General features: G+C 35.4%; 1 protein-coding gene across 1 annotated transcript in view; it reads right to left on the bottom strand.

Moving 5' to 3' along the window:
* LOC145259162 (autophagy-related protein 13-like) overlaps nucleotides 1-21,216 on the bottom strand; it is a 159,720-nt gene that overhangs the window by 50,872 nt on the left and 87,632 nt on the right. The window lies entirely within an intron of this gene.

The following is a 21,216-nucleotide window of genomic DNA, read 5'->3' as shown; positions in this document are numbered from 1 at the left end:
AATGGGAAATCAGCACAAGTGTGTTGCGGCTGTTTGCGCACAAGCGACGGAGCGTGACAGTAACGCGTCTTAACTCTTCGGGTGCCGAGTAAAAAAGAGGTCGAGAGAGTTCTTGAATTTTGGCGCCACGCCTTTTTTTGTCTTTTTTTTGGAGCTCTCCGGAAACGGTGAAATGTTCAAATGTCCTGACAAAATAAATTCCCGGGTAGACGCTACAATTACTTCTCTATTTAACACAGATTCCAGCAATACTCATGACACACAGGAGACTTATTGGCCTGTACTGAGAGGGGGATGAGCGCTCACCTGAATTCTTAAATACAGGGCATACTGATGAGATTTTCCAGGGTGATGGGAAGCAATTCTCCTTAAGATAACGTTTAAAGCATTTGGTAAGTACGGGCGCTAGTTCTGAGTTTTTTGAGTACTATAATTGGAATACTGTCAGGGCCGGTTGCTTTACTGGAATCAAGGTTTTTAATTAGTTTGGCAACATCACGTACAGATATATGTATATCACATAGCACGTTTTCTGAAATAGCAGGGAATATTGGGGGTTGGCGGCCTTGGTCGCAAAGGGTATAATTAGCTGCAAAGTTCTTGGCAAAAAGTTTGGCTTTGTCTGATGCTGACGAGATTACCTCAGATCCATTAATGTTAGTTGGGATAGAGCACACGCTTCTGTTCAGGATTCTGTTTGCTATTTGCCCAAACTGGTGGGAATCAAGCCGCTGCTCAGTTACTTTGGACTTGACGGACTGAGCATACAACTCTCTTGCGTTCTTTATTACTTTCTTACAATGGTTGCTGGCAGTTCTGAAAGCGGCTTTAGTTTCCATACATCTATTACGTTGGAAGCAGTGGAAAAAGTGATTTCTGTGCGCAATGGCAGCAGCACATTCTGGAGAGAACCATGACTGGCTGTTAGGTTTTTGCTGGAACTTTTTCGAGGGTATGAAACGGTCTATACCTACAATTAACCATTCCGTCAGGTCTGATACTATAGAGGACACATCCTTTTTAAATATGGAACGCAGAGGTAGATCCGATATAAATGTACGGAAGCTATCCCAGTCAGCCATAGTGTATCGATATACTGTACGATGGAGAGGTACGTCTGGGGACTTATTACATTTCATTTTTATCTTAATTGATACAACAGAGTGGTCGGAAGATCCAAGAGGAGACAGAATGGAAACTGAACATAGTTTAGGGTAAGTTGTGAGAAAAAGGTCTAGTAGACTCCCATACTGGCTGTCATTGTCAGGCACACGGGTGGGTTCAAAAACAATTTGAGTGAGGTGCAATGGAGAAATCATGACAGAACCTCCCCTCATCATCGGTCTTGTGTGAGTGAGTCAACCATTCCACGTTGTTAACATTGAAGTCTCCACATACGTGAATGTTAGCTGAAAGATAAGCAGATAGGACTTGGTCAATTTTCTCAGATATGCTTTTAAAGATAGTAACTCCGCTGTTGTGGAGGCGATAGAGAGTAAATATAAACACAGTACTGTGAGTTAGTGCAACCCGGAAGCACATATAGGGTAAGTTAGGATCTTCTCTGGAGATGTCCCTACCACATGGAAAACCATCTTTAATATAGGCACATATTCCATACTCATGGCCATCTTGGGGTCAGATTTAGAAATTAACTAGAGTATCCTTTAATTATAAACTCATCTAAGGAAATAGCCTGTCCAATGCCAGTTTCGCTTAAAAATAAAAGGTCAAGTTTAGTCTTCTGTAATTGGGTTTCAACCTCTGGAAGGTTAGAACGTAGACCCCTGATGTTGGAGAAGGAGATATGGTAATGGGGGTCTTCGTTGGAAGTTGGAGATCCGGGTTTAATCGTGTATTTTTTCTTGAAACTTGTCATGATGGAATTTTGGAATTTGTGAACCAGGTCGTCAGACTTGCTTAGAGCAGGACAGAGAGGGGAAACAAAGAGAGAAAAAGAAATGAATTTTTTTTCTTTTTTTTTTTGTAGAACATGATATGGTAAAGCTGTAACAATTACCCACTAATATGGCATCGAGAGGCCCCACCAAAAGCTACTGCATGGTCCAGAATCCATTCACCAAATGGCAATACAGCAGCCCCCGTACTTTGCACCTGCTGATAGGACAGCCTCTTTAGTGGTTAATCCAAGGTTCGGGTCCCTATCAGGTGGATAATGTCAGCCCAGATAAAACATTTACCTCCAGCACCCTTACTAGTGACATGGCTACAAGGATAGACATAGAAACAGAAAATTTCTGCCACCTCTGCCAACTGTTCGCGCAAAATACTGCCAACCTAGAATACAGCTTTTTCTTCTCCCTTTGTCAGAAAAATCACTCATTACAAAATGAGGACTGAGGGACAAATAAAGAGAAGCGAGAGTAATGGGAGCTGCCGATAACGCATCCACAATACGTTTTCTACTCTCCATTAAAAAAAAACAAAAAAAATTAATAAGTATTGTACTTAATAAAAGTCCAATTGGCGTGTTTAAGGGAAAGTATGGTGATGGTGAACTAAAAATGAATATAATTTCCTAATCTATTTTTGCATTAAGCTTTGAAGATGTAATAAACAACATTTATGGACGAGAAAACACTAGCATTAAATAAAACAATCAGAAAATAATATAAATTAAATACTGAAATAAAATGTAGTTAATTAATATTTGAATCTAAAGATAAAAAGATGAATATCGAAGTCACTTATCTCGAAAAAAAAAAAAGACTTCCGTCTCCAGAATGCAAACTGTTGAAAAGAGTTTTAGCTTCGACTGGGTTGTGATTTGCGATGAAAGTGTGTTCTTTAGGAAAACTTGCGATGCTCAGCTCAATAGTTAGATGCCAATGAAGCACCACGATTCTTCCTGAAGCCAAAATTGCACCAAAAGAAGGTCATGCTGACTTTTTGGTGCTCTGCAACCGACCTCATCCATTACAGTTTTTTGAATGCAGATGAAATCATTATGGTGATGAAATCATTATGGTGATGAAATCATTATGGTGATGAAGTACTGTCAATAAATGGATAAAATGCATCAGAAACTTCGACAACACCCAGCAGAACAGAAAAGACGCAATTCTCCTTCAGAACAATGTCCGACCGCACGTTGCTAAATTACCCTGCAGAAGTTGAACAAATTGGGTTATGAAACTGCCTCATCTGCCATTCTCTCAAGACTTCTCACCTATAGACTACAACTTTTTCAAGCATCTCTACAATAGGGCAGGTCGATTTGCAACTTTTTTCAGAAAATCAACATGGCACTGGTGATGATAGTTGGGATTTGATGTGATAAGAACATGTACCAAAAATTAGATTCCTATCTTGAGCATTTAATTTTAAAAATCGTGTAGAAAAATGCGGAAAAATCCTTCATTTTCATTGTATTTTTCACAACACTGACTTTAAAATTTCACTATTTTTATAAAAAATCCAATTAAAATTTATATATTTATATGAAATACATTGAAAGAAAAATAAATACATGAATTCTAATTTTAATTATGAATCACAACTAGCAAAATATCTCAACTTTTACTGCATTAATTAAAAAACAAAAATTGTAAAAAAAGCTAATTAGCAACTTAGTCTCTTAAATGTCACAATTCAAAAAGATATGTGGAGATCTATTACACAATATCACAACTTGATACAAGTTACAGAACCATGTATTTTAATTTTTTATAAGAGGCAATAATATAAACTTATAATAGAACTAAATTGTTATGTATAATTTCCTTTTGAGGAAAATGAAGGCCTGATTTGCTGGCACGATGACTTTGTAATAATGTGTCTATGTCTTGCTTCCTGCCCATATACAACTTTTTTTTTAGAAAAATCAATCAAATTAGACCAGTGTGTGGCTGCAAAATTGATAGCAGTAATATTTTTCATTTTTTTTTTATTTTTTTATTTTTTTTTTGAGTTGTTCACTATTTCTGGAAAAACACAAAAAAAAACAATTATTTGAAAAAACTTATTTTTTTATATTTTTGCGATTTAATATGAATAAAAAACTAACTATTGTTTGGGTAAATTAAGAAAACTAATAAAATTTAATGAATAAATATTTATTTACCTAATGGACAAAATCGTTTGAATGCCCTCTTCTCTCACATCCAATTCATCTGAGTGAGTTTATCATCGATATTATATTTTCCGGAAATAGTGCAAAAGCACTATATTTTGAACAGTTTAAAACAGTAATTTGGATTTCAGTTAAATGTTTTGTTCTCTGAATCATATTAAAACATACTGTTGTTGGTTAAAAAAAATATTGTCAGTTTTGATCTCAAACCAACTAACTGCATACACTTGGATGATAAATTTGACCAAATTGTTTAATTTATCATAGTGTTTGAGGATAGACAACTCTAGTCCATAAACACAATTATCTTGTGGCTTATGTTAGCCACCTTCTTTGATTCAAGGGCCCAATTTTCTAAGTTAACTTCTCCACAAGAAATTCCAACAGCATACTCAAAAAGTAGTCTCTGGTCTTCACACTTAAATTATTTGTTTCTTCTGCTGTCAGATAATGATGATCGGGAGGGGCACTAATTTTTTTAGAATTCTACTTGAGGCAAAACTTGATAATTATTGATACAAAGTTTCCTCAAAGGACCAGTAAATGTTGTTAGGTTTTTTGTTGTTTCATCAATTAATTTTAAAATAGCTGTAAATGGCAGTTCTTCTAGTGGAACCTGAAAATTGGAAAATTTGCATGTTTAATAATAGAACCAGATTACATAATAAATACCAATCTATTATTTTATTTTCCACAAAAAAGGAAGATGATTGCAGGTGAATCTATAGAAGTAATTTTACCTCCTTGTTAGAAGGAAAAGTGCAGATTAAGTGCCTTGTATGACAATTTTCTGTCTTGCACTTTACTGCAAAGTCATCATATCTCAAGACAGAAAGTTTACAGCTACTCTGTCTAGCTGTTCCTTCATTCTTTTCACTTTGATTGCTGCAATAGATTTCCTGTCAATCTGTTTTTTTTGTTTTTTTTTTTACACGGTGGTCACCACTTATTAAGGCCCGGAAGCCACTCAGGTATAAGGGTTATTGCAAGTACAGTACGTTAGTGTGGAGATTTGATGAAGAGTTTACTTAAGGGGGTGGTTCATTAGGAATTTGTTAACGTTGGACTTGAAGACATCTAAGTTGTAGTCAGGTGGGAAGCAGGCATACGGAACAGAGTTCGACAGGCGTGCAGTTCTAAGAAAGAAGCTTTGTTCATGGAATCTACGTTTTGATTTAGGCACAGATAAAGAGTGGGGGAAATTTTTCAAAGTGGATTCAGCTAGATGGGTGTTTTTCGTGAAAGATTGGCGAGGGGGGGGGGCAGAGATTGGAGTTCAGATGAGCACTTGCCATGGAAATAACGATAAAACAAGGATAGGCTCGCAATGTCTCTTCTGTGGGAGAGAGGTTGCAGGGTAGAGAAAAGGGCATCCCCACTAAGCCACAAAGTCTATTTTGTACTATGTCAAGGCAGGATAGGCTGTTTTTAGCAGCTCCTGCCCAGATATGGCAGCAGTATTCCATCCTTGGACGTACTTGGCTTTTATATAGATAGAGAATTGCATTAGTAGTGAGATATCTTCTGCAGCGGTAGAAGGATCCCACCATCTTTCCAGCGACCTTGGCAACAGATTTGATGTACGTGTTCCATTTCAGATCAGGAGTAAAGGACAAACCCAGAAGCTTGTCAAAATACGGGGCTTCTCCTAGACGAGAGCGATTAATTTCAATTGATGCCAGATACGTATCAGAGCGTTGATGATGTAAGGATAGGCGTTTGGTTTTAGATGCATTAAAGGTAACCAGCCACGACTTCCTCCACTGAACCACGCGCTCGAGATCAGAGGAGAGAAAATCAGAGAGAACTTTGTCATTTACAGCCTTTGATGTGTTGCCGTAGATGGTCGTGTCATCAGCATAGATGTCAACGAATGATTTAAGTATGTGTTTAGGGAGGTCATTGATGTAGATCAGGAAGAGAGTTGGCCCTAGGATTGACCCTTGAGGGACTCCAGCATTAATATTGCAAGCCTCTGATTTTTGTCCATCGACCACTACTCCTATGAACTTATCGGAGAGAAATGATTTAATGATTGAGAAAACATTTCTAGTTATACCGTAGCTGGAAATCTTGTAACGTAGGCTCTTATGCCATACCTTGTCGAAGGCCTTTGATATGTCAAGAGCAATTGCCCTAGAAATGAAGCCTTTGTCAAGAGATTCACTAATCCTGTGAGCTATAACCATTAACATATCTGCGGTAGATCTCGCAGAACGGAAACCATATTGTGTGTCACTAAGAAGATTGTTTCTGCTGAGGTGGTTTACTATTTCTCACTTTAATATGGATTCCAGCAACTTACTCATAACACACAGGAGGCTTATTGGTCTGTACTGAGAGGGAGATGACTTATCACCTGAATTCTTAAATACAAGGCATACTGATGAAGTTTTCCAGGGAGTCGGAAAGCACTTCTCCTTAAGGCAACGCTTAAACGGTTTTGTAAGTATGGGAGCAAGTTCTGGTTGAAGCTTTTTTAACACTATAATTGGGATGCCATCAGGGCCAGTTGCTTTACTGGAATCAAGGTTCTTTATTAGCTTGGCAACCTCATGCACAGATATTTGTATGTTACCTATCGTGTTCTGTGTTATAGGAGGAAATATTGGAAGTTGATGGCGTTCGTCTTATAGGGTAGAATTAGCTGCAAAGTTCTTGGCAAATAGTTTGGCCTTGTCTGATGCTGACGAGATGACCTCTGGTCCATTGATAATGGTTGGGATAGAACGCACACTTCTGTTCAGGATCCTGTTTGCTATTTGCCAAAACTGGTGGGAACCAAGTCGCTGATCAGCTACTTTGGATTTAACAGACTGGACATATAGCTCTCTTGCATTTTTTATTACTCTTTTACAGTGGTTACTGGCGTTCCTGAAAGCAGCTTTAGTCTCAGTGAATCTATTACGTTGGTAGTTATGGAAAAAGGGATTTCTCTGCGCGATAGCCACAGCACATTCTGGGGAGAACCATGGCTGGCTGTTAGGTTTTTGTTGGAATTTTTTAGATGGTATGAATTGGTCTATGCCTACAATTAACCATTCCGTCAGTTCTGATACTATAGAGGACACTTCCTTTTTAAACATGGAATGTAGAGGTAGATCAGATAGGAATGTATGGAAGCTATCCCAGTCAGCCATAGAGTATCGGTATACAGTACGGTGGACAGGTATGTCTGAAGACTTATTACATTTCATTTTTATCTTAACTGCTACAACAGAGTGGTCGGAGGATCCCAGAGGAGATAGAACGTAACCTAAACATAGCTCAGGGGAAGTTGAGAGAAAAAGGCTTGCATACTGACCAGTGGTATCGGGCACACGGGTGGGTTCATGAACAATCTGAGTGAGGTCATAAGCAATGGCAAAATCATGACAAAACCTCCCCTCGGCGTCTGTCTTATTTGAATGGGTCCGCCATTCCACATTATGGACGTTGAAGTCACCACAGATGTGGATGTTAGCCGAGGGATGTGCCGACAGGATGTGGTCTATTTTCTCAGATATACTCTTAAAGATAGTAACTCCGCTGTTATGGGGCCGATAGAGTGCAAATATAAATGCAGTGGTGTAAGCAAATGCAACCCGGAAGCACATATAGGGTAAATTAAGATCTTCTCTAGAGATATCTCTGCCACACGGGAAGCCATCTTTAATGTAGGCACATATTCCATGCCCATGGAGAAGATTTGTTCTTCTTATAGCAAAATATATTGACCTTCTGTCCTATATAATGTTACCTTAACAAGGGTATTTATGGATTGACTGCTTGCCAATACTAATTAATTCCTTAGCAATTAACTTATAAATCTCACTATTTTTTAAGTGGGATAATGCTGTTTCATCCAAATGACAAGATGGACCAGCAAATTTTGTGAACCCAGTGTTAAAACTGAACGTCATGCTTTTACTGACATTCTAATCTGAAAAATGAAATAAATAAATGGATTATAACTGATGGAAACTGTTTTAGGCTACGTTCCAGTTTCATACGTAAAAAAATAAGTGCTAGTTATAAGAAATAATGAAAAACTTTGTAGAACTGAACTAGATGTATTGAAGAGAGAGGACCAAACCAAATCAGAGGCATAGTAGTGTTTAGTTTAGACATTTTTAGCAGATTTTAGCTCCGCCTTCGATAACATGAATTTATCCATAAAGAGATTCATTCTTGCTTTAGCTGTGCCATTTTAAACGAGTGTTTAGTGTTTAGAGTTTGAAAAACCAGTGCTTGTGCATCTATGTTACTATACTATTTTTAATAGTATTTTCAAGTTAAATTTCATTTTTATGATATATTTGTTTATTAAATTTTTAGGTGAAAGTACAGAATAGTTACAATAAAACCCCCTTCCCATATTAAGAATGGCTTTCTAAATAAAGTTATTTTAGAACAATAACATAGATGCACAAATAACGAAAAACCTTTAAAGGAGTTTCCTTATTTACTCGTATTAATCTTTGTGGATTATCTGATTTTAAAACTATAATTTTAAAAGAAAAATATTGCTTGAAAACAATTACTCCCTAAAAATAAAAGAAATTAAAATTTGATACTAATTTTCTGCAAAATATTTTTTATTAAGTAGAAAAACTTGAAAATTTACGTAGATATGTTTCGTAAAGAATGTGTAGAATAAACTTGTATGGGCTATTTTTTTTTTTTTTAATATAAAACTGGAGTATTACCACATTTTAATAAAAATTTCAAATGGAATTTGATGTGAAATATTAGGTTGGTGTAAAAATAATGCCTTTGACTTTCTTTTGAACGTCAAAAAATGACATTATTTTTGCTCCAACCTAATAGAAAAACACATTATAAAAGATAAAACATGTTTAAATTCACTGCAGACACTTGAAATATAATATATATTTTAAACAAGTCTTTTTCGTTTTTCCTTTCGAAATAATTAAGCCTAAATTGTAATGTTTTCAAATTAAATAATAAACAAACGTTAATTTCCAATATCAATAACAAGCGTGTTTGCGACGGTGAAATCTAAAATGTTTCCATTCCAAAAAAGTTCCTGAAATGAAAAAGCGAACTTTGGTTGCTATTATTTAAAAAACATAATTTTGCCTTTACACTTAACATTTATTTTAATTATTCATTATCCTCACTCGTTTTATTTAAAAATGTAGTTTAAAATATATTGAAAATAATGATTCCATTTTCTTAACAGTACAGATTGTTTTGATGACGGAACGTTCTTAACAAATTCACCAAAAAACTTTTAATCGCTTCAATTTTTCAACTTTTAAAGTCATTTCTTCAAGCAAAGATAACTATTTTGAGAAATATATTTCGTGTAGGTCTTTTCTATGTCAAACCCCAACTATCATCACCATTGCCTCACCGGGGTTCCAAAATCGACCTGCCCTACTCTACAACTTTCTGCATGAGAAATGCTTCAAAAACCTAAGTTATATCAAAAACGCCTTCACTGACTTCATTGCCACTAGAACGCAAGATTATTACGTTACTGGCATAAATACACTTGTTTTGCATGGGCAAAAAGTGTGTTGGTTCTGATGGTGCTTATTTCGATCAATAAACTTTTGTCTGACCGAGATATGTTCATCTAAATTTTAAAAGTTAAAAACCACAAAAACTTTCTTGTCAACCTAATAGATTACCTTTAATATAAGGATTACTATTCATATAGTAACTAGCCTGGATTCCCGGCTCTGCCCGAGTGTTTGGAGGCATGTGTTGAGCACAAAAAAAAAAAAAATAATAATTAAAAGACTACAGACAGGCTCAAACCCATAACGCGAAGGAGGAAAAGAACATAAAAAAAGAGGATAGTGAATTAAATGAATTGGTAATTAACTTTTGCCTGGGTGGAGGATATTGAAAAAAAGAGATAGAGAGGTGAGAGCGAACTCCAAAACATAGGGTAATTAGTCTTCCTCGCTAACCATCAGGCCAAAGAGGATATTGAATTCAATGAGTTGGTAATTAACTTAAGAATAATAAGAGCCACCACGCAGGCTCAGAAATGAATGTTGCTTTTAAACCTGGCTGGGGCACAGTTAAGCTTCTGCTTTCTGTCGTTTTATTTGTTTTCCTATGAAAGCAAAATAGACACAAGGTCGTTTTTAATGTTAGCTGCCCCAATATTTGGCAGTATCCAAATAAATAACAATTGTCTCAGTATGAAGGATTTCCCATTTATTGGCCAAGGACCAATTACAGAACAGATACTACCCAGGCGAAGGCCAGATGTAAGCATTCAAATAGTTTTGCTTTATTTATACGAAAAGACAAACAAACAGCCGACATGATGGTATGGTGGGAATTTTGTTTAACTCTATCAAAAAAGATAAAGACGATGTCCGTTTGCGTATCTAAGATATTACGATCTGGGAAGTATGAGAAAACTTCTTGCAGAATCTAACCGATGTGAGAACTCTCACCCAAAAAACCTTTTGTGGACATACACAAACGCTCAAGCCCATTTTGCCTTTTATATAATAGACTAGTAGGAGTGCCCGGCATTGCCCGGGTGTTTGGAGGTGTGTGTTGAGCACAAAAATTTTTTTTAAAAAGGTGTTACTAGGCAGGTAGGCAGGCTCAAACCTGTAACGCGAAGGCGAAAAAGAAAGTTAAAGAAAACCTGATATCGTACCATTATGCTATGACATGACAGAAAGTGAAAAAAGTTCAAATTTAATCATGTCAATCAAAAAAACTTGCAGAAATGGATAGTTAAGTGAATGAGTTCATGCAGGTGCAGAAATGAACGTCTGGCTTAAGTTAAGAATCACATATTTAATTCTGGGTGTAGGCCAGTTTCTGCCGTATCTGTTTCCCAACGATGTTGGGGAAAACCAGCTCCCCCCTAAAAGGGGGAGCTCTGGCAGTGTCCAAATGAATAACAATTGTCTGATATGAAGGGTTTCCCCCACATTGATCAAAGCTGATTGCCTTCAAGACGTCCAAACCAGAAAGCCAGGCAGATGTGTTTGCTTTGATCTTTATTTATACGAGAAAGACAAACAAACACTGGAAACCAGGGATTTTTTTAAAAACTATCAAAATAAAGATAGAGACGACGTCCGTCTGCAAATCGGAGATATTATGATCTAGGAACAACAGCGGAGTTGCTATCTTTAGAGTATATCTGAGAAAATTGACCACATCCTGTCTGCTCATCCCTCGGCTAACATTCACATTTGCGGTGACTTCAATGTCCATAATGTGAAATGGCTGACCCACTCAAATAAGACAGATGATGAGGAGAGGTTTTGTCATGATTTTGCCATTGCTTATGACCTCACTCCAATTGTTCGCGAGCCCACCTGTGTGCCCGATACTACTGTTCAGTATGCAAGCCTTTTTCTCTCAACTTCCCCTGAGCTATGTTTAGGTTACGTTCTATCTCCTCTGGGATCCTCCGACCACTCTGTTGTAGCAGTTAAGATAAAAATGAAATGTAATAAGTCTTCAGACATACCTGTCCACTGTACTGTATACCGATACTCTATGGCTGACTGGGATAGCTTCCATACATTCCTATCTGATCTACCTCTACATTCCATGTTTAAAAAGGATGTGTCCTCTATAGTATCAGAACTGACGGAATGGTTAATTGTAGGCATAGACCAATTCATACCATCTAAAAAATTCCAACAAAAACCTAACAGCCAGCCATGGTTCTCCCCAGAATGTGCTGCGGCCATTGCGCAGAGAAATCCCTTTTTCCATAACTACCAACGTAATAGATGCACTGAGACTAAAGCTGCTTTCAGGAACGCCAGCAACCACTGTAAAAGAGTAATAAAAAATGCAAGAGAGCTATATGTCCAGTCTGTTAAATCCAAAGTGGCTGAGCAGCGGCTTGGTTCCCACCAGTTTTGGCAAATAGCAAACAGGATCCTGAACAGAAGCATGCGTTCTATCCCAGCCATTATCAATGGACCAGAGGTCATCTCGTCAGCATCAGACAAGGCCAAACTATTTGCCAGGAACTTTGCAGCAAATTCTACCTTATGCGACGAAGGCCATCAACTCCCCGTATTTCCTCCTATAACACACAACATGCTAGGTAACATACAAATATCTGTGCATGAGGTTGCCAAGCTAATAAAGAACCTTGATTCCAGTAAAGCAACTGGCCCTGATGGCATCCCAATTATAGTGTTAAAAAAGCTTCAACCAGAACTTGCTCCCATACTTACAAAACCGTTTAAGCGTTGCCTTAAGGAGAAGTGCTTTCCAACACCCTGGAAAACCTCATCAGTATTCCTTGTATTTAAGAATTCAGGTGATAAGTCATCTCCCTCTCAGTACAGACCAATAAGCCTCCTGTGTGTTATGAGTAAGTTGCTGGAATCCATATTAAAGTGAGAAATAGTAAACCACCTCAGCAGAAACAATCTTCTTAGTGACACACAATATGGTTTCCGTTCTGCTAGGTCTACAGCAGATGTGCTAACGGTTATATCTCATAGGATTAGTGAATCTCTCAACAAAGGCTTCTTTTCTAGGGCAATTGCTCTTGACATATCAAAGGCCTTCGATAAGGTATGGCATAAAGGCCTACTTCACAAAATTTCTAGCTACGGTGTAACTAGAAATGTTTTCTCAATCATTAAATCATTTCTCTCTGATAGGCTCATAAGAGTAGTGATTGATGGGCAGAAATCAGAGGCCTGAAATATTAATGCTGGAGTCCCTCAGGCCTCTATCTTGGGGCCAACTCTCTTCCTGATCTACATCAATTATCTCCCAAACACATACTTAAATCATTCGTTGACATCTATGCTGATGACACGACCGTCTATGGCAACACATCAAAGGCAGTAAACGACAATGTTCTCTCAAATTCTCTCTCCTCTGATCTCGAGCGTATGGTACAGTGGGGGAAGAGGTGGCTGGTTACCTTTAATGCATCTAAAACCAAGCTCGTATCTTTACATCATCAACGCTCTGATCCCCATCTGGCATCAATTGAAATGGATGGCTCTCGTCTAGACGAGGCCCCATGTTTTGATAAGCTTCTGGGTTTGACCTTTACTCCTGATCTGAAATGGAACACGTACATCAAGTCTGTTGCCAAGGTCGCTGGGAAAATGGTGGGATCCTTCTACCGCTGCAGAAGATATCTCACTAATGATGCAATTCTCTATCTATATAAAAGCCAAGTACGTCCAAGGATGGAGTACTGCTGCCAAATCTGGGCAGGAGCTGCTAAAAACAGCCTATCCTGCCTTGACAGAGTACAAAATAGACTTTGTGGCTTAGCGGGGGATGCCCTTTTCTCTTCCCTGCAACCTCTCTCCCACAGAAGAGACGTTGTGAGCCTATCCTTGTTTTATCGTTATTTCCATGGCAAGTGCTCGTCTGAGCTCCAATTTCTGGTTCCCCCTCGCCAATCTTTCACGAAAAACACTCGTCTAGCTGAAACCACTGTCAATAATTTTCTCCACTTTTTATCTGTGCCTAAATCAAAACGTAGATTCCATGAACAAAGCTTCTTTCTTAGAACTCTGTTCCGCTTGCCTGTTTCCCTCCTGACTTCAACTTAGATGTCTTCAAGTCCAACATAAACAAATTCCTGATGAACCGCCCCCTTAAGTAATGACACTTTATTAAATCTCCAATACTAACAAATAATACAACACTACCCCATTGATTACTGTACATACAATAACCCTTATCCACGAGTGGCTTCTGGGCCTTAATAAGTGGGGACCTCCATGTATTTAAAAAAAAAAAAAAAAAAAAAAAAGGTATAAGGAAACTTCTCCATAAATCTAATTGACACGAGAACCCCCACCGAAAAAGCCTTTCGTGGACATACAAAAATGTGTGTGCCCATTTTGCCTTTTATATAAGAGACTAGCGGGGGTGGCTGGCGTTGCCTGGGTGTTTGTCGGTGTGTGTGTAGGGGAAAAAAAAAGTTTTGGTATGTAGGAGGTAGGCTTAGACCCGAAGCCTCGAGTTGAAGGCCGAAAAGAAAGTGATAGCCTGATAACTTAATGCGACACTACGAGGGCAGAGGAATCCTTCAAATTAAACAATTAAAAAATTAAGTGAATGAGTTCACATCGGTGTGTAAATTTAATGAGGTCAAACCTCACGTCATAGGGGATTAAAATCCCGCACTTTACTTTAGCTGCAAGCCAGTTTTTTTTTTGTTTTGTTTCCGCAAGATGTTGGGAAAAAAACAGCTCCCCATAAAAAGGAGAGTGTCCAAGTGAATACCAATTGTCTGATATGACGGGTTTTCCCCGCATTGATCAAAGCTCATTGCTTTCTAGCATTAAAAGTTGATATTTTGTTTTTAGATAATTGTTATTTTATTAACCTGCATGAAAAGAGCTGTGTAAAAGATGCTTAAAACTTTTTGAATTATGCAAATACCAAGAAAGTTATGAGAATTTTAAGTGCCAAAATTTAAGCTTTTCCATGGACATTTTTTTTCAGGCTATTCTCATAAAACTTGGCACTCTTATGTAAAATTGTGTGCTCTTTCTGATTATGCAGTCAAATCTGATGTATCTCTTTACCATAAGAAAAAAAATTGAGTAGATATGAATTAATCTCAGAAATAAATCAAAGAAAATTTTCATATAGATTTTGGATTTCTGTAAAAGATGGAAATTCCCATAGTCAACCAGAACTTACGCATTTTGGGACCAGTCCAATTTTCAATTTTGTAAATCCTCTCTATCTGGCTCAAAATATACCCCTATTTTCTGAGATGCAACCATAAATCATACTCTACTTTAATCCTCGATCTTTCACAATACCAGGATACCAGGAATCATAAACAACAACTATATATTTACCAGTTGATGGTAATTTTTATTCGTTTCTATTGTTGTTTTACTGAAAATTCAATTATGTAAACAAAGAAATAAAACTGTAATTTTTTTACCTTTTTTCCACCTTAACATTTAAAATGATTACTTTCATAGGTTTTAGGGTATGCTAAAAACGAATATCGCATTTAAATTTCTGCAACTAAGTAGTTTTCCGGATATTAAACAATGTCATTTTTTATGTTATTGCTGGTGGCCATCTTGGTTCGTGCAAGCGCGCAAATGCAACCCCGAAAAACTATGCACAAATGCGCATACCAAGATGGTCACCAGCAAAAATGTAAGAAATGACATTGCTTAATATCCGGAAAGCTACTTATTTGCGAAAAATTTAAATGCGATGTTCGTTTTCAGCATACCCGAAAACCTTAAAAGGTAGTCATTTTAAAGAAAAATGTTAAGGTGGAAACAAGGTAAAAATTTACAAAATGCATCACAACGAAATTCTTTATCGAACCACCTAATTATTATTATTTAGATATCCTCAGTTAAAAAAGAAAAAAAACTGTTTTGTTTCCCAGATTCGAAAAAATGGTCTTGAAAATGAGTTAAAAATAAACTCAAGTTTCACAATATATTTTTATTCAATTGTTAGGTGAAAGTACAGAATAGTTAACAAAACACCCTTTCTTCCCCATGTTAAGAATGGGTTTCTAAATAACATTATTTCAGCATGGTAGTATAAGTACACGAGTACCTTTTATTTATGTATTTGTTTTATTTTTGGACCATTAAAAACACAATTTTACCTTAAGTACAAGTAAGAAGCTAAACGCATGTACTTAGTACATGTTTTTTAATGCTTTCAGTGCATGTGTATTAAAAGCATTAAAAACAACAAAATAGTATTGTCTGGAAATCAAATTTGAAAAACTCGAAAATAATTCTTTTAAATTGACAAACTCAGAATAAAAAATGACTAGTCTATTGAGACGAAAGCAGAAAAACAGTTTTTTTATTTTTAAGAGAATACTTTAGTCAGCTCAGTGCATTACTCAGCTGAGCGAATAGTGAACTGTTTTCTGCGTTAAGCGGATTTAAATTTCTATAAAAGATAACATTTTGAAGAAATTTCCACTCAATAATTATCAAATATTTACATATTATACATGAAAATAATTCTGAAACTATTATCTATATGAAAATGGATGATATATGCGGATTTATCTTATCAATTTTTAAATATTATTCGTCAACTTTGCTCGGTCGTAACTTTGCTTCCTGTGGTCGTAAAAATATAAATAAAAGTCCAGTAGAAATGCTTATATAGCCTGTAAAATTTCAGCCATATTCAATCAAATGTAATCCCGCGCATGTGTATCCAAACGTAACGTATAAAATGTAAACATTGAAAAAACAGTTTCTTTTCTTTTCATTTTTTACTGCTTTTTCATTTTTAACTTTGAGCATAAAAACATTGAACGCATAAAAGAAAAATAAATTAACATCATTGGAATGCTTACTTTATTCTCTTTCCATCAATGTAATTCTTTTAAAAATTGACCAACAAATAAAAAAGATATGACTTGTTGAAGCACATTAGGTATGTACATGAAAATCCAGCATACGCTTGTAATACTATGCTTTCTGGATGTCCCTGGCAGGAAAGCCAAAGAACTGACTTAGTTTCAATTAGTTTCACTTTATTTATATTAAAAAGCAAAACAAACACGTGGGACCACAGGATAGCATGAATTTCATAAAATAAGTTGCTCAAATAAAAGATAGAGATGACCTCCTTTTGTAAGTCGTAGATATTATAATCTAGGGAGTATATAAAACGTTCTAAGATATGATACCCCCCCCTGATCGCTCCCCCTGAAAGAAGTCTTTGACATACAAAAAAGCACACATACACACACACATTTTTGCTTTTATATAATAGATTAATGTTTTTAGCCAATTTTTTGATATTTGTCATTCAAAGGGTTGACCTTCAAAATGATACCAATCTTGTGAAAATTCGTTGTCTCTGTCAAATACAAACATACATACATACATTAAAACCGATTTTTGCCCTTTTATATATACACTAGGGGGGGGATAAGTAATAACCCTGAAATGATGTTAAAAAAATCAGAAAAAAAAAAAAAAAGCGAAAAAAAAAAAAAAACAGCGAAAAAAAAACGCTGTGTGTATAGGGGAGGGGGAAGTAAACTAAAGAATAAGTGAAGTAAAAAAAATAAAGAAACGTTGCCCGCGTGTCTAAAGATGTAAAAGAAAAAAAAATAGTTTTGGTCGTGAGGCTGGATTGAACCCGGAACGTGGAGGTGAAACTAACTCCAACCACTTAACTGTGTAGGCCAAGATTAAGAGGAATTGATTATAGTGTTAAAATAAGGGTTATAAAGCTAGTGAAAGAGGTTTGATTGAGAGATAGCCACTAAATGAGGTCATCGCGGGAGCGTTAGATGAAGTAGCAGTATTTTATTTTTTATTAAATTACGTATTTCGTTTCCTGTCTAGACATCTCTCTCTATCTGTCTCTCTCTCTCTCTCTCTCTGTTTGCGTTTGTGTATGTGTGTGTGTGTCTCTCTCTCACTTCGTCTTCCTTACTCTAAAATGGCATCTGGCTATTTTTTTTTGTAAAAACTTTGATCGTTAATATTTTTTGTAAGCGTATTTTTTTTTTACTTCACATTTTTGGCTTGTTATTTTTCGTTTAACTATCGTATCTAACTATTTTGAATGTGCTCATAACTTTGGTAGAAGTTCATAGTTTAGCTTGTGTAAGGGTTAAATTTTTTTCTACCAATAACAACATGTTTTTTTAAATTCAGACTGCCATTAGAGCTTGCTGACGTCAAGATCACGTGACATGACTCAGCGGGTTTTAAATACAAGTTGACCCAAAATAAACGACCCCGTGTATACTTTATGTAGAAGAGTTGGTGCCTGTATTTTTTGTGGCAGTTATAAATCGATTTAAAAATATGTAATGTTTAACATTAAAATGTCACTTTTTTGGGTCCCCCCCCCCTGCAGAAAATCGATCAGTTGACACACTTCTGATGGTCCTTTTGGGCTAATTTTTCGATATTTGTTGTCCGGAGGGTGGGGCTTTAATATGATACCAAGTTTGTGAATTTTTGTTCCGTCGGTCAAAAGTTTTTAGCAGACACACAAACATACATACTAGTGGTGGGACGATTAATCGGAATCGGAATCGTAAGAATCGTGTATTTTGGGAGGTATCGGAATCGGAATCGCATCGTTAAAAAATACCTTAATTTTCCGATTCCTTCATTACGATTCTTTTAGTCTGATGTTGAAAAAAAGAAAAAAAATTCCTGATATTTCTAACCGCAAGAGAGAAATAAAAAGAAACCAAAGAAATTCATTATTGACAGGGCAATGCTTAGTTCCCCTCCCTTACAAGGTTCATTCATTCAGATCTATTGTAATCCAAACTACAAAAGAGCTAACTTGAAAAGAAGTATGCAGGGCTCTACATTGCGAGTAAAAATAAAAAAAACGCTTATCTTTTTGGCGATTGTTTTTTTACTGACAAATCTTCTAATAGTGAATGAAAATGCTTTTTCAACTTATATTTTCTTAAAATAAAACGAGCAAAGTCAAATTATTTAAACAGTAAAAGGTTTGATAGAACAATATATTTTTCTTTTTCTTTTTTTAAAAGAAGGCTTTTGACAGAAATATCTACAAAATGAAATTGATCACGTTGTATCATTTCGCAAAGTTTTGACAGTAGTCGGTTTCTTTTGAAGTTTCAAAAAAAATCGACCCCATACCTATCTCTTCCAAACCTAAAGTTATTAAATAACCCCTTCGTTAATTTAAGGGTAATTAATTCAATTCAGTCAAGTTTTTTTTTTTATTTCATTGAAATAAAATCCATTATTTTTTTTTCTCCAGAAAGATAAAACCCTGAATTTGATTATATTAAAAGCAGAATAATATAATCTTTTTTCTAGAATTTTAAATTGAAAATTAAAAGTGTTTTGTGCAGTTCTTTGCCGAACGAAAAAGAAATTAATATATATATTTTTAAAAGGTTTTGTAATCAGTTAATTTTTATGTCTAAATAATATTTACGATTAATTAAATAATTTCATTTTAAAAAGTATTTATAAATAGAATTTTACTAAGGACTTATAGTTGGGTTTGTATTACTGTACACATAGATTCGAAAAAGTTGTCAAAAAACAAATATATAACAAATAAATGTTATCAAAGGCAAGATAAGTTATTTTTCTACTTAACTGGATATATTTTTCGGGTTTTTATTCAATGTAACATGTTTATTCAGCTTGAAAAGCATACAGTTTTTACCGATGTATTGGAAAATTCAAAATGGCGCCCGACACTCTCTTTAACACGGTAAGTTTGGGAAAAGATGTTATAAATAATAAACTATACAAAATACTGCTAGAAACTCGCTCAATATTTGTTACCTTTACATATTTTGATATATATTCAGTGTTTTTTTTTAATAGTATTTTGTCTAGTTTATTATTTATAACACCTTTTCCCGAACTTACCATGTTAAAGAGAGTGTCGGGCGCCATTTTGAATTTTCCAATACATCGGTAAACACTGCATGTTTTTCGAGCTTAATAAACATGTTACATTGAATAAAAACAAAAAAAATGTATCCAGTTTGGTAGAAAAGTAACTTATCTTGCTTTTGATAATATTTGTTTGTTATATATTTGTTTTTTGACAACTTTTTCGAATCTATGTGTACAATAATACAAACCCGGTTATTTTGTATCTACGGCACCATGTCACATGGTATATTGTTTTTTTTTCATTACGCACGTTCATTTATAAATTATTAAATTAAATATTTATCTTCTTTATATTTAATTAGTATATATTTTCTTTCTCTTCCGCTATATTTTTTTTATTTAATTCATTAAATCTGTTAATTATGAAGACCAAAATAATGAATCATGTGTATTTATTCTCTAATTTTCTTGTTTTTGTTCTGTTATATAAATTCTATTTTATTTGTTTTTTCTCTGAAGGATAAATTCTATTTTCTTTGAGTTTTTTTTTTCTGTATTCCAATTAAGTAAAATAAATTTTCTCTAGAATAAATTTTGCTAATTTTTCCGTTTAGTTTGCTACATAATAATTTTATTTGATCAAAAACACGACGGTGTAGACATAAAATATCTCTTCCAAAGTTAGGGAACATATTTGGGAACTACCGACCATAAGTATAAAACTACCTGGTATATTTCAAAACAATAAATTCCCTAGGAATCGGAATCGGAATCGTACTTGGTATCGGAATCGTTAATCAATATTTACCTGGAATCGTAATCGGAATCGGAATCGTATAAAAATTAGGAATCGTCCCAACACTAATACATACATACATTTTCGCTTTTATATATATAGATATACTGGGGGGGGGGGGTCCCGGCTTTGCCCAAGTGTTTGGAGGTGTGTGTTGTCGGACGGGGGGTGGGGGGGGTGTTAATAAAAATATAAGAATAAGCGAAGTAAAAAAAAAAAAGAAAACAGAAAAACGAACGGAAAAACTTCTTTAAAAAAATCTGAAAAGTAAAAACAAAAAAAAGAAACATGAAAAATGGCTGAAATAAGCCTGTTTCAATATTAAAATTTAAAAAATCAGTGGGTACCCGGCGTTGGCCGGGTGTTTTTGGGTGTGTGTGCTAAGTCAGGGGTGGGGGGTGTTAATGTAAACCTAAGACTAAGCGAAGTAAAAACAAAAACAGAAAAACGAACGTTACATGAAAAATTGCTTAAATAACCCTGCTTCAATATTAAAAATTTAAAAAATCGAAAAAAAAAACCAAAAAAGACATCTCACACCACGATTCGAACCCAAAACGTTTAGATAATGACCCAAGGCTCTAACCAACTGAGCTAACACGACGAACATGAAATTGTGCCAGTTCTTCAAATATTTAAACTAAATCAGGTTATGACATCGTCTGACGCATGCATAGAACCGATCTAGTCATGAGAGGACGGTTTTTGCTGATCCCCCCCCCCCCCTGTAGAAAAGTGCTGATTTCAGAGTGAAAAAATTAACGATTTTGGCCAATTTTTCGATATTTGTTTGGCAAAGGATGGGGCTTTCATATGAGACCAAATTTGTGAATTTTTGTTCTGTCTCGAAAGTTTTTAGCAGATATTATTCTATTCAAATTATTTAAACAGTAAAAGGTTTGATAGAACAATATATTTTTCTTTTTCTTTTTTTAAAAGAAGGCTTTTGACAGAAATATCTACAAAATGAAATTGATCACGTTGTATCATTTCGCAAAGTTTTGACAGTAGTCGGTTTC

The sequence above is a fragment of the Euprymna scolopes genome, chromosome 34, assembly GCF_053919585.1.
Source record: "Euprymna scolopes isolate OS-2025 chromosome 34, ASM5391958v1, whole genome shotgun sequence".
In the NCBI taxonomy this organism is placed as follows: Eukaryota; Metazoa; Mollusca; class Cephalopoda; order Sepiida; family Sepiolidae; genus Euprymna; species Euprymna scolopes.
Note: the sequence above shows the minus strand (reverse complement) of the source record. Positions and strands in the feature narration are given on the sequence as shown.